This window comes from Epinephelus moara, chromosome 18, assembly GCF_006386435.1.
Source record: "Epinephelus moara isolate mb chromosome 18, YSFRI_EMoa_1.0, whole genome shotgun sequence".
In the NCBI taxonomy this organism is placed as follows: Eukaryota; Metazoa; Chordata; class Actinopteri; order Perciformes; family Serranidae; genus Epinephelus; species Epinephelus moara.
The window spans coordinates 19306629-19319273 of NC_065523.1; positions in this window are offsets into that span (position 1 = coordinate 19306629).

Sequence of the window (12645 nt, forward strand, 5' to 3'; positions counted from 1 at the left end):
TTTTTTCTTTTTTTTTTGCTTCGGTGGATGCAATTGTTTGGAATTTATACAGCTTCACAGACATTTCAAATATTCATCAACAAATAGTTTCAGGCGGTAATTCTTGGGGAAAGGTACAAAATCTTTATATTAATACTACATCAGTGGTATGTTTGCAGAACTGTGAGTCAGTGTAGTTCTTGGCTACCGTTTAATCATCCTCTAAAACAGAAAGAAATCCTTGTTTGGGTCTGAGAAACTGCTCCTTGATGTACCGGCACCCCCGCTGGCACAGACAATTGCTTCTGTTCAGGTGAAGCTGCCAAGTTGTGTTTATGTCCTTTCAGTGACTGTGGTCATATTTCAAGTCGCCATAGCAGCCACTGTTAGCTGGTGACAGTTTCTATTTACAGAAAACAATCCCCGTGGACAAAGACTTGGTGGAAAATGTCAGATGATAAATGTCTCATGGAAAGAAATGTCTCAACATACCAGCATTTTTTAAAAAAAAAAAAAAAACCTCCTGGAGAAATATATGAAACACTCTGCTACAAGTGTTGGAAAGCAGCAAAATCCAAATAAGTCATGTCATCACGGAAAGGTATTAAAACATTTTTTCATCGTTGGAGATAAAAACAGTGTTCTCACATTTGTGGTATGTGAAGAAGAAATATTTTTGTGGATTTTACGGAGCTTTTGGAAGACTCAAGCTGACCTAACCAGGCCTATTCAGCTTTTAGACAAGACCAAACAAGGTTGCTTACTGAAAAAAATGTGAGTATTAATTAAGGTCAGAGCCTCTGCCGCTGTAATCAGAGCGCAACACAAAGCTGATTACCTCCTGCTCTTATTATGATTTCATTTAACTACTTCCTATCATGAGACTCACACAGAGATAGGAGCACAGATACAGAATCCAGCAGCACCGTCAGTTCAAAGTTGTCTGATCTCATTCCATTGTTGACCCAGAGTTTTGTTTTTGGCGGTGGCCGCATTGTTTTCTCCGCTCTTTTTCTCAAAACACTTTTCCTCAAAGACTTTCCCAATGAATCGGAAAGTGGAGCGGTCAGGAGAAATTGCTGTCCTTCCAAAGTTTTTTTTTTTTTCTTGAAGGCCTTCATCCGCACACAACATCGCTAACAACTGTTTGGATTCAGTGTCTCTTTCCTCTCACTCTCCGTGTGTGTCTGTGTGTTTGATGTCGTGGTTTGGCTGTCCTCTAAAGCGTTCATTTCAGAGTGGTTACTCTGGGCCTCATTTTGACTCACTGGCTGTCTGCCTACACCCTGTGGTCTACCATCCACTACAGCAACCGCCTGTGTGTGTGTGTGTATCTCTGTGTGTGTATATGTGTGTACAGTATTTCTTTTTGTGCACAAGTACTGTACATTCTGCAATATACTGTCTCTGATATATTCTCTATGTTGTTCTATCTGCAAGATAGGCTTGTTTAGTCTGGAAACGGAGGTGAAGCATAAAAAAGAGCCCCTGGCTGTCAGCCAGCGCAACAACCAACCTCCAGTCAGCTGATGTTTTTCAGCTCCACTCATCACGCAGAAGCATACAGTATATTGCTGTCAGCTCATAAGCCTATTAATGGAAGGACGAGGAGCGTACATAGAAAATGCTCATTAATTTTTAATGAAATCCATCATCTTTAATCACAGTCAGGGCCGCACTCTGTGCTGACTGCTCATATAAGTGCTGAGCTTATCTCGTTAAAAGTGTTCTCGGTTCACTCTGGCAGATGAAGTAACTTCTGCTGCATTTCCGTGATGCCTTCCAGGAACAGATAAGCAAGGAGCTTCTTTTAAATTCAGCGTGCAACAGGAAAACCTTATTGTATGAGAAATGATGACTGGAGTTGCCGGCTTTGTGTTCTGGAGAGCCTGTTGATGTTCACTGCTATATCAGAAGTTTGCAGCTGTGGAGATGAATGTTAAAAAGTTATATTTCTTATTTGTGCAGCAAATCCATCATCTACTGTACATTATTCAGTTTCTCTCTTTTGTAGATGAATGCTGTTTGTAGGCAGAAGAAGACTGTCCTAAATCTCCATGTACACAGCAGTCATCGACCTACATGGGGTCAGTGGTGAGCCACTACCCCACATATCTCTTAATAGCTGGGTACTACCTTTCCTGGCTTAAATTCCATCTTAAGTGTGATGTTAAATCAAGTACTTCCTATGGGTTGGCTCCACACAAGCTCTTTCACATCTGTATTTCACTGTCAGTGTTCAGTTCTGCGCTGTTACCGCAGTAATCGCAACACCACTTGAGAAGGCAACACGTAAATCATCTCAGATTCGTGTATATTTTATCATCATACAGTATAAGACCATACCTTTCTAGCTGCTTAGCCGGACAATGAACATGTCATCAACATTCTGACATTAATTTTAAAAAAAACTTTAATGCCTAAAAAATTTTAATTCTGAGGAAGAAAGAAGCTGCCACTTTTATTGTGGTAATTAACAGGTAATGTGACATCATATCCATTCCAAGAAAAGCAAACATGAAGCGAGAAAGAAGAAAATGGCAGATGAACCAAGGACACTCACATTTCACATACTTAAAAGAAAATAAATATGTGGCGGTCAATGTACAACAAGCATCACAAACCTAATGAGTTGATGATGTAGAAAATTAAGTTTACTTGAAAAAAATCATGGTCTATGTTATTCGTAATATCCAATCGCAATACTTGATACTTGAATTGCAGTACTTAAAAATCACAACACATAATGAATTGGCACTCAAGAATCGTGATAGTATCACATCAGGAGACAACCATATCTTCCCAGCCTTACTGACATCACACCTAATAATGTGTTGGAACATGCTGCCATAAAGAAGCTACAACACAGCTTTGGTTACAAATTTTGTGGGTATTGAAAAGGCATACTTTTTCTGACTAGACTCCTCTTTGACTTGAGACGCACATTTTTTTTTTTACAAGCAATAGTGTCTTTTTATTGTGCATGTGTGAAGGAAGTTCAGGCCTATTGCCTCTGAAAACATTTTCAGAATAACTGAGCCAGAGAATGACAGGAACTGTGCGGGGACCGACTGGAAGACAGAAAGGAAGTGACAGGAACTCTTTGAATGGAGAACAAAGAGCCCATGGACCTCGGCGTTTATGACTCTCGATCTGCGCATGGAGCTCGTCTCTGCTGCATGGCTGTTTGAGCTGCTCTCTGTGAATCAGGCCGGGCTCTCTGAGTGTGGAGAATTGAATTGGTGTGGATGTTTGTACAAGTGAACGGAAGACAGCAGGGGAGGAAATGCTAATGATCTTTATGGGCAATAAACAGGACATATATCTTCAGGTTGATAGATGCACATGACCTTTGGGGTGATTTAGTTACACTTAGGAATCTGAGTGAGTGTCTGGGGAAGCCTGACGTCAAAAGGTCTTTTGGAGTTCTAGTGAAGCAGAGATGAGAAAACACAGAAGTTGAGAAGCTCTCGTTCAGGATAAACAATCTAGTCTTGATCTATTCTTTTCTTCCAGGAACCAGTTTCTGCTTCACCTCAGCTTAAAAACTCTTGGCACAAAATAATGTCCCAAAACCAACCTTCCTTTTCTGTGACTCACTAACATTAATACGTACAATTCAGAACACATCCGGCTGTCAGTGACATTTGTTGTAACATTATTGATCCTTCAGATATCTCCCGGTCACTGACCTGTGTGTATTTGTGTGTGTAAAACATTTAAAGCTGTCTGCGTCGCACTTTGTGATCAAAGCTGAGGAGTTTTAAAGGCAATGGACAGTTGGCGGCAGCCTTCACGGTGGATATATATACCACCCTCTGCAGCCCTTAATGGAGCAGAACACCCCCACCTTTCTCGTTTTTCTCCTTCACCTCCCATGAGCCTTCTCTGCCACTACCGAGCCTGAAGAGATGGCTTTGGGGCCCCTTCATCAGATAACACTGCGACCGATAAGGCTCGTCTGCTGCCTAGACGACTCTGAGAGGGGCATTCCTCGATGGTTATGGCCAACAAATATTCATGAACAAAAAAAAAAGCTAAAAGTGTAGAAACATATTTTCAAAGTTTGATTTAAAGGAATAGTTCAACATTTGAGAAGTACTCTTACTGGCTTTCTTGCGTAGAGTTATGTGGGAAGAATTTTTGCACTTCCGTTTTTCTTGTCTCAAGGTCAATGGGTTTTGTGAACGGGTTTTTGCTTTCATGTCTGAAATGAGGTCTGTGGTTAACATAAGATTAAGAGTCTTTCATGTTTTCTTCTACAACATAAAATAGCCCACCCGTGAATTTTGAAGCTTTTACCTGTCTTTATAGAGGCGGTTGCTGACAGGTGGCTAAATGACGGAGGTTGTTGGGGATATTGAAAGTCATTATGCTGAACATCGCCTTTACAGCCTTGCTGTAGTGGTGATGTTGATGTCATGCATTGTTGGTGAGGGTTGGTTAAACCAGACCTGACCAAACTCCGGTCCTGATTTTGAAAGGCAAGCAGCTTGACTTTCAAAACATATGGGGCTTGCCAAACAGTACTGGTTAATGAAGCAAGATCCGTTTGAGTCATGATGGCAGGACTATCATAGAGTTTGTAGACATGCACCAAGTGGAAACTATGCAGACGGAACCAATGTATTTTCATAAACAGATGGTAAACAAGCAAACAAATGGTTTCCTAACAATAGACATGGCCACAGCAACGAATCGTTACGTCGATAGCGAGGGCTACCATTTTCAGGAGCGATGATAAGCTGCATACTTTCCCAATGAACAATGAAACAGTTGTGTTTGTCTCATTTGTATGTGATTGTTTTATTTATTTTTTGATAACCCATATGATCCAAGAAGCAGCTGGCCACCAGGTATTTTCACATTATCTAATCTGGCCCCCCATTCAACAAAGTCAGGGATCCCCTGGTTTAGCCTAATCCTTTTACTGTTTCAAAGATTATAAAAGTGGTGTTCATTTGTAAATCCCATTGGCTTTTCGTTGAAGGAACCAGGGCAATGCTAACTTCTGGGTTGGCCTACAAAAAATATGTCCTCCCTGCAGCACTCTAGATAATGCTACATCCAGGAGCTAGTTAGCTAGTTAACAGCTAACTTAGCTCAGTTCAGTGGTAACAAACTCTGCCTACCAGCACTTCTAAAGCTCAGGAATATCCTTTTTCCACCAAATGTAGCACAAGTAGACTATGCAAGTTTTTTAAACATGGGTAAGCCTGCTAGAACTAGGGTATAGACTCCTTTCCCATTGCCAGTAGATCAGGGCTGTGTATACAGCTTATGGTGGTTTTATATCTCTAACTTATTCAGTTTCTCTAAAACTCAGTGCAGACTAATTTGGATCGATGTTTGAGTGCTGCTTGGATGGAGATGGATGGTATTTTGTGGTGGTGCATCATAGCATCTCACTAGTAAAGGAGCTAAAATTAGCACATTCCCCCGGATGTTGTGTTACCATTAATGCTGATCGGAGCCAGAGGTGATAAATCGCTGTGACTACTGCAGAGTCATTTGACCCGGGTGTGAATGCCAATTAAAACCTTACCTATTGCATTATAAAGCCAGATGTTAGCAGGTGTTAGAAGGTGCAGTGGGAAAGGGGCTTAATTAACACATAATATCTTGTTTGTTTAAGCCATGAAAAAACTGAAGTGTAAAAAAAGACATGATGTGGTCTGAAAAGGGGCTTTATGTCCCCCTTTTTCTTAGCTGGGTGCAGGCACTTCCTGGGTCTCCACTGGTTGCCTGGAAACTCGCTGTGACCACAAGACTCCATGAAATTTTTGTTTTTAGCTTACATTTAAAAAAAAAAGAAAAAAAAAGAAAAGAAAAAGAGATGTAACGTTAATTTGTGAACTTTAGAGGTAGACAGAGCCAAGCTAGCTGTTCCCCTATCTTTCTAGTCTTTGTGCTAAGCTAAGCTAAATTGCTAATGATGCTAGCTACAGACATGAGTCTGGTAGCCTATTGATCTTTTCATCTACCTTTTGGTATGAAATCAAGTAAATGTATTTTCCCGAATGTCAAACTTAAGTCTACACTTACAGTTTTTGAAAAATCTATTTTTCCTAACCAGCCTTTAACTTATTTCACAAAACTGCCAGGAAAGACTTTCCAGACGGTCTTAGTGAAGATATCTGTCAATTCCAGCCAAGAAAGCCAAGGGATTTAGCTTGTCGTCCTTTTCAACTGCTCCAACAAAAAAGTTCCTGACACCTGCTGATGTCAGTTTTTTGACGAGTGGTCTGCCTCCTTTCAACCACCCAGTGTGGATTTCTGCAACAACTCTGTACCGTTGTGCTCCATTTGACGTCCACATGTATTCTAATCAAAATGCTCTATACCTTCTTCTTGTGGTTATGGCTCATGTTGTAGCTTCACCACCAGATCAGGCAAAAACCACAATTTCTAAGAGATTTATCTTTCTACACCCTTGTGGTGTACCAAATGGCAGCCAGCGGGGGATCTGACTTCAACCAGCCATTTGTAGAAAACAAAGCCGCAGAATAGGACCACATGTTTCACAGTCTCAGAAGGTATATGTTGGCTTCAAAGTGTTTATCCAGCAACAGCGAGTCATGATTTCTAGATGGGCAAAGTATACTGTATATTACAAAATACAACAATGAGACCTCAACTGTGTTAGCAGATGTATGCCAATGTGGCCTGAAATTACATATTTATGTCACTTATTTCCACTCATGGACCCCTGCCAGCACTTGGAGGCATAAAACCTGTCAGATGAAAACACATGTACGTACCAAAGCCATGGAAAATACTTGTTTCTAATTGACAAATGGATGACCTTTTAGGCATAGTTCTTTTCTTATGGTATGTTACTATGGCATACAAGCCACAATACTCTCTAATGTGGGACAATAAAGTTCGTAAGAGAGTTCTTTGCCTCTATCTTGTCCTATTTCCCTATATCAGGCCATCTCAGTGTATTTTTGCTTACTCATACCTATGTGCTTTCTAGTTTGCATAGAATAAAGGCCACATAATAACCCTGGATAGCACAACACACCTGATCCCACAGTTAGTGTGTGTGACGAGAGAGATGCTTTTAATTCCGAATTCATTTCCTTGAAATCCCTCTCAAACAATACCAAGCTTTCTCAAACCACAAAACATACAGTGGGCTGCATTTTTATATAACCAGCTTCAAACGCTAATAATCCACATTCCTGGACTAATGTTCCTCAAAAGTTCAAAGAGTACCATTTCTCCCTCTGGGGTTATGCTACATAGCGCTGCAGAGCTCAGAGAATATGAAACTACACGCGCATGAAGTCCATTGATCTCGCTCTGATTCAAATTATATGCTTGACTGGCCACCTGAAATCTCTCAGTACAGTGGAAAGCTATAGGGCTGTATTAGTACACAAGAAAAGAAATTAAAACATCTGCTGTGTGCGTGATGTCTCGGGGGGCGTACCAGAGACTGGGGTGTGCTTTGATGCAGATTTTTTGGGTGTTCAAAAATGTATTTGTTTTGGTGTTTTTATCAGATGTCTTTGTCAAACAGGGGACTGCTCTTTAAAGAGGGAAATGAAACACTTATATTCGAGGAAGGAAGACAAATAGATGTGAAAATATGAATAATAACAATTGTAGTGTATTCATAAGGGACTAGGTGGGTTTCTGCCTAAATGGTTCCAAAAAGATTAATCATTAGCCGCTTTACAAAGTACACAATGCTGCTCTGAGTCACATGAGGACAAAAACAGAAGGGAAAACAATATCAGGCTCTCTGGCATCGTTATATGTGCTATTAAATCATCATCTTGGCCACAGGGATTATCTTTTGTCACCACGCCTCCAGCTACAACGACTGAGGTCTGGACGAAGCATAACACCATAGGAAAAGGGCAATGGCGCTTTGTCATGATTCAAACCTGTCACATTTCTCTGTTGTGCACTAACAGTTTTCTATTGTGAAACAAAGCTTGTGTCAAGGTGCAAACAATATGACAAATGACTCAATTAACAGTAAAGTTGTTTTTTTTCTGCATTATGTCAGAGTTGTGTTTTAAACATGCTGCAGCCATACACAGTTTTTGCTTGTTCTATCACCAGGTCTATCATCAGGTCCCATGCATTCTCGGAACCCATTGGCTGTATTCGGCATCTGACTTCCGGCGATACAGCCTCTGGGGGCAGACCCCCGATTTTTTGGCATTCCGGTTTGAGGAGGCGAATTTCCGTTTCCGACTTCCGTTTATATATAAGTAAATATGCTGAACCATTGCGATGGATTCAGAGTTTGCAGTGACGCCAATTATGTCCCGCCTCGTTAGTTCACCGCACGGAGCGTTTAACCTGGCAACAACTGCAGCCGGCTCAAACGTGATTGATCAATATCACGCGGACTACAAACAGCCTAGCACCGGAAACCAGGGCTCTTCCGCTCTTCTTCCGGAGGCAAGATCTCCAGGGTTTGCCTACAGACTCTTTCTGAGAGTTCAGAGTCTGTATATAGAGACTAGGTCCCATGGACAAACTTAGATATAACAGGGGGGCATTGTGCCCCTTATCACTTTGTTCCATCGATCGGCCCACAGTGATACTAAATTATATGTTTGTTTGCTTTAATGGGTCACATGCATGATTAAAGACACAGGCTGTGTCCTAATTCAGGGACTGGATCCTGTGAAGAACTCACCCAATGACAGTGGGTCCCACAGTGGACCTGAAGGCCAGGCCGAACCTGTTCACCCTCTACGAATGACAAAGCTTCGCCTCAAAACCAACAGTTCAGTAGGTCGGTCAGCTTGTAAAGTACAAAGTAAACTACTAGCAAGTTGTCCTCCAAAGGCTGATTAAGTTTATCAATAGGGTGAAAGGACTGACAGAACATCAGGGAACACAGTGGAAACAATTCAAGGACTGGATGTGTTCTTTTTGTCAAATAAACTTAACTAAACTAAATAAGGTAGCTTAGTTTAAATTGGGGGTTTTAGGACAGCCCAATCGCCAGAATTAAATGTTGGCATTTCTGCAAACCACAGATATGTCACATTTATAGGTTTCATACGTATTATATCGACATCTCAGATTTTATATTACATGTACATGAGCCAAATTTCTCATCAGGAAGAGGAGGGAATAGTAGATGGCATGCCACTTGGGTGAGACGGCTGCCAAGCAGCAGACAGCAGCACATCACTGTTCAAGACCAACAAACAGCAAAAGCAGGTATCTGTAATGACATGTTTGTTGCGACAGAAGCGTGTATTTTTCAATAACACGCCAGAACATTTCTAGCCATGTTTGTGGCGATTAAAGCAGGAAACATCGGGATTATTCCAGCTGTGTTTGTTGCAACAAAACCAAGTGCTTTTTAACCACACATCAGGACATTTCCAGCCACGTTTGTGGCGACAGAAGTGGGTATATTTAATGACACACTGACACATTTCCAGCCCTGTTTGTAGTGGTAGAAGCAGGTATTTATTTACAAAATGTTGGGATAATTTCAGCTGTGTTTGTTGCAACAAAAGTTCGTATTCTTTTAACAACACTTTGGGACATTTCCAGCTTTGTTTGTAATGACAAAAGCAGGCATTTTTCATGACACACAGATATTTCCAGCCCTGTTTGTAGTGACAGAAATGGGTATATATTCACACATCGGGGGACTTCCAGTTGTGTTTGTGATGACAAAAGCAGTTATTTATTAATCACACATCAGGATGTTTCCAGCTGTGTTTTTTGCAACAAAAGCAAGTATTTTTTAACGACACATGGGGACATTTACAGCCATGTTTGTGGTGATAGAAGTGGATATTTTTTAACAACACATTGAGACATTTCCAGCTTGTGGTGACAAAAGCATTTATATTTTAATGACACACTGAGATATTTCCAGCCATCTTTGTGGCGACAAAAGCAGGTATTTATTAACCACACATCTGAACATTTCTTGCTGTGTTTATGGCAACAAAAGCACTTTTTTTTTTAACATATCAGGACATTTTGGGCTGTGTTTGTGGCAACAAAAGCGGGTATTTTTCAGTGACACATTTGGGCATTTACAGCCATGTTTGTGATGACCAAACCAGGTCTTTCAGGCCAAAACATGACCTTTTCCAAGCCCTAACCAAGTGGTTTTTGAGTCTAAACCTAACCACGTTAGACACATAAACGCAATGTTTTCAACATATCTGCTACATATGAAAAGTACAAATTTAGCATATTAGCAGTTTGCAGAAACATACAATGCCAACATCTATTCTGGTGATTGGGTTGTTTATGGAGAACCATTAAATAGTGGACTAGTGTAATAATTAATGTATTGACACCACCGGTACCATGTGGTAGTTTGTGTGTCCTCTGTCCAAATGCAGGTGGACTGGATCCAGAGTACGTCCTGTTAACTCATGTATTTTTCATGGAGGTTGGTGGAGTTTCGTGTTAGTACAAGCTAAATTTCTTTATTGATTCAGAATCATTAACCTGTTGTATGTGATTTTCATTTCCTCATGGTTACATTTCTAGATTTTGTTGTAACAACATGTCTGCTTAACAAAAATGGAGCAACTGATCTGTGAACTGGTGAAAGACGATGGCAAAACACATTTGCTGTGCTGTTTTCAGAGTGGTGCTGTCAGCATGGCGCTGGTTGCCTCCCTCTCTCTCTGTCCTGTTACACTGTGGGCCTTTCAGTTGCCCCTCTCTGGGCCCCCATCCTTTCCAAAGCCCTCCTACTCTCTATTGTTCTTCTGTTTGGTGCTTTGTTCGCGGCCTTCCCTTATCAGATGTGCAGGCTCCAGCTCTCCTATTTATAAACATCTCAAATATCTCCCCCTCTGACTTTCTCTGCCGTACTCCCTGAAAAAAAAGGCGATATTGCATATAACATTAAACAGAGCTAATCGTCAGACAAATCTAAGGGCCGTGTCTGTCTGCCTCCATCACATATCACCAACCTCTTACTCCCTGGACATTCCCTACTCTTTGCCTGCCAGCAGCCTTGTTTATTGGGCTTTTTAATGCATTGTGGGAGGTTTGCGTGGAGGTAGAGCTGAGGTGGCCGCCCTTGTCTGGAAGCCTTGTTTTATGGGAGGTCTACATTCACCACACAGGATTTTCTAGAGACAGGCAGACTTGAGCAGACGACAGAGCATTGGACATACCCGCCTCCCTTTCCCACAGAGAGCTGGAATCAAGACATTGTTAGTGCATAATCCATTGTCCTTATGTTCCTCATGTGCACATTATTTATGTATTTAAGGTGGTAGAGGGGTGAGCTGTGTGAGCATAGTGAGGTCATGTGGAGGTGGAACTGTATGTTTATAGCCAACACATGGAGGACCTTGGGTAGGATCAGTGAACCACAAGGGTGTCATTACACAGTTTTTCTTACATCAGCCACATTTCCTTCACACCCCAAAAACACATGACTGCAGCGAAAACAAAGAACATGCCTCTGCTCCTTCCAGAAACACAAAGACGGATTGACTGCGAGAAAACCGTCACCACAAAGTTCTCCTGGACTTGTCCGGGTGACATCTTGAACTTGAGTCTCTCTGCTGCAGCTGTGCAGGAGAGCTAGACCTCAGGCTTAACCAGCTTGTATAAGAAAGCCGGAATATATGCACGGGCCTCCCCTGTGCTTTCAATCAGATAAGAGTAAGTCCAGGGAGCAGGCATGGACTTTCCTGAGCATTCCTCTGCTGCTACACACAAGGCAGCTTTTGTCTGCCCTCCAAATCTGTGGCTGCTATTCCAGTGGCATTGCAGGATGCATGCCGCTTATTAGATGTAGAATCCTTTAGTCACTTGTACCTAACTGGATCACACAGAAAGATGATGTGATTAGAGCCGACATCTCCTGTTCATAATGGGCCAGCCAGCCGCAGTATGTGGCATTAAATAGAACAGAGAGACTCAATCACTAATGAACCATTATGTATCATTTGTTTACGCCTCTGCAGGTTTCAAAACCTTGCAGTACAACTGGGAAAACCCATCAGTCAGTATGTGGGAATTACATCTCAATAAATCTTAAAGCGGTGATATGTTGCTATATATCATTCAACTGAAGCTATATGAGGTTAATGGTCTCGAGTGGGACTCACAGGGAGAAAAGGTATCATTATATTCCAAATGCTCTGGGGCGTTTCTGACTCTCTACACCTGGATACATTAAATTCAAAGCAAGTATGCTGCACAAGTAAAAACACTGACAGAGGGGGGAAAAAAGCTGATTTACATTGCGTAGCGGATAGAGTGTCATCTATACTGCCTCCCAACAGCTATTTATGACTGTAATAGACAATAGATTCTTTTAGCCTGACATAAATGTCTGTCAAACACAAATAAAAGGGAGAAAAGTATCTAGATCATATCTCTGTAGTTAATGTGTCACTTTCTGAATAAAGATTTTAATAAGAATGGGAATGCAGTGGAGAAAAAATGCTTTGAATGTAAAATATGACTCAACAGAGTGGAAACCGCCAGGGATGAAAAATGAAGCCAGCAGAGAAGTGCCAAAAACTGCAGTTCCTTAAATGGCCACTGGAGGCTGGCTCCAAGAGTGAGTCAGTCCACACAGATTAAACCTTGCAGCAGAAATAAACATGTTTACAGCCTGGTACAAAAAACTGTTTTGGTCTCTATAGTTAATTGCCGAACTATAGGCTACAGATCACAGCGTAAAAG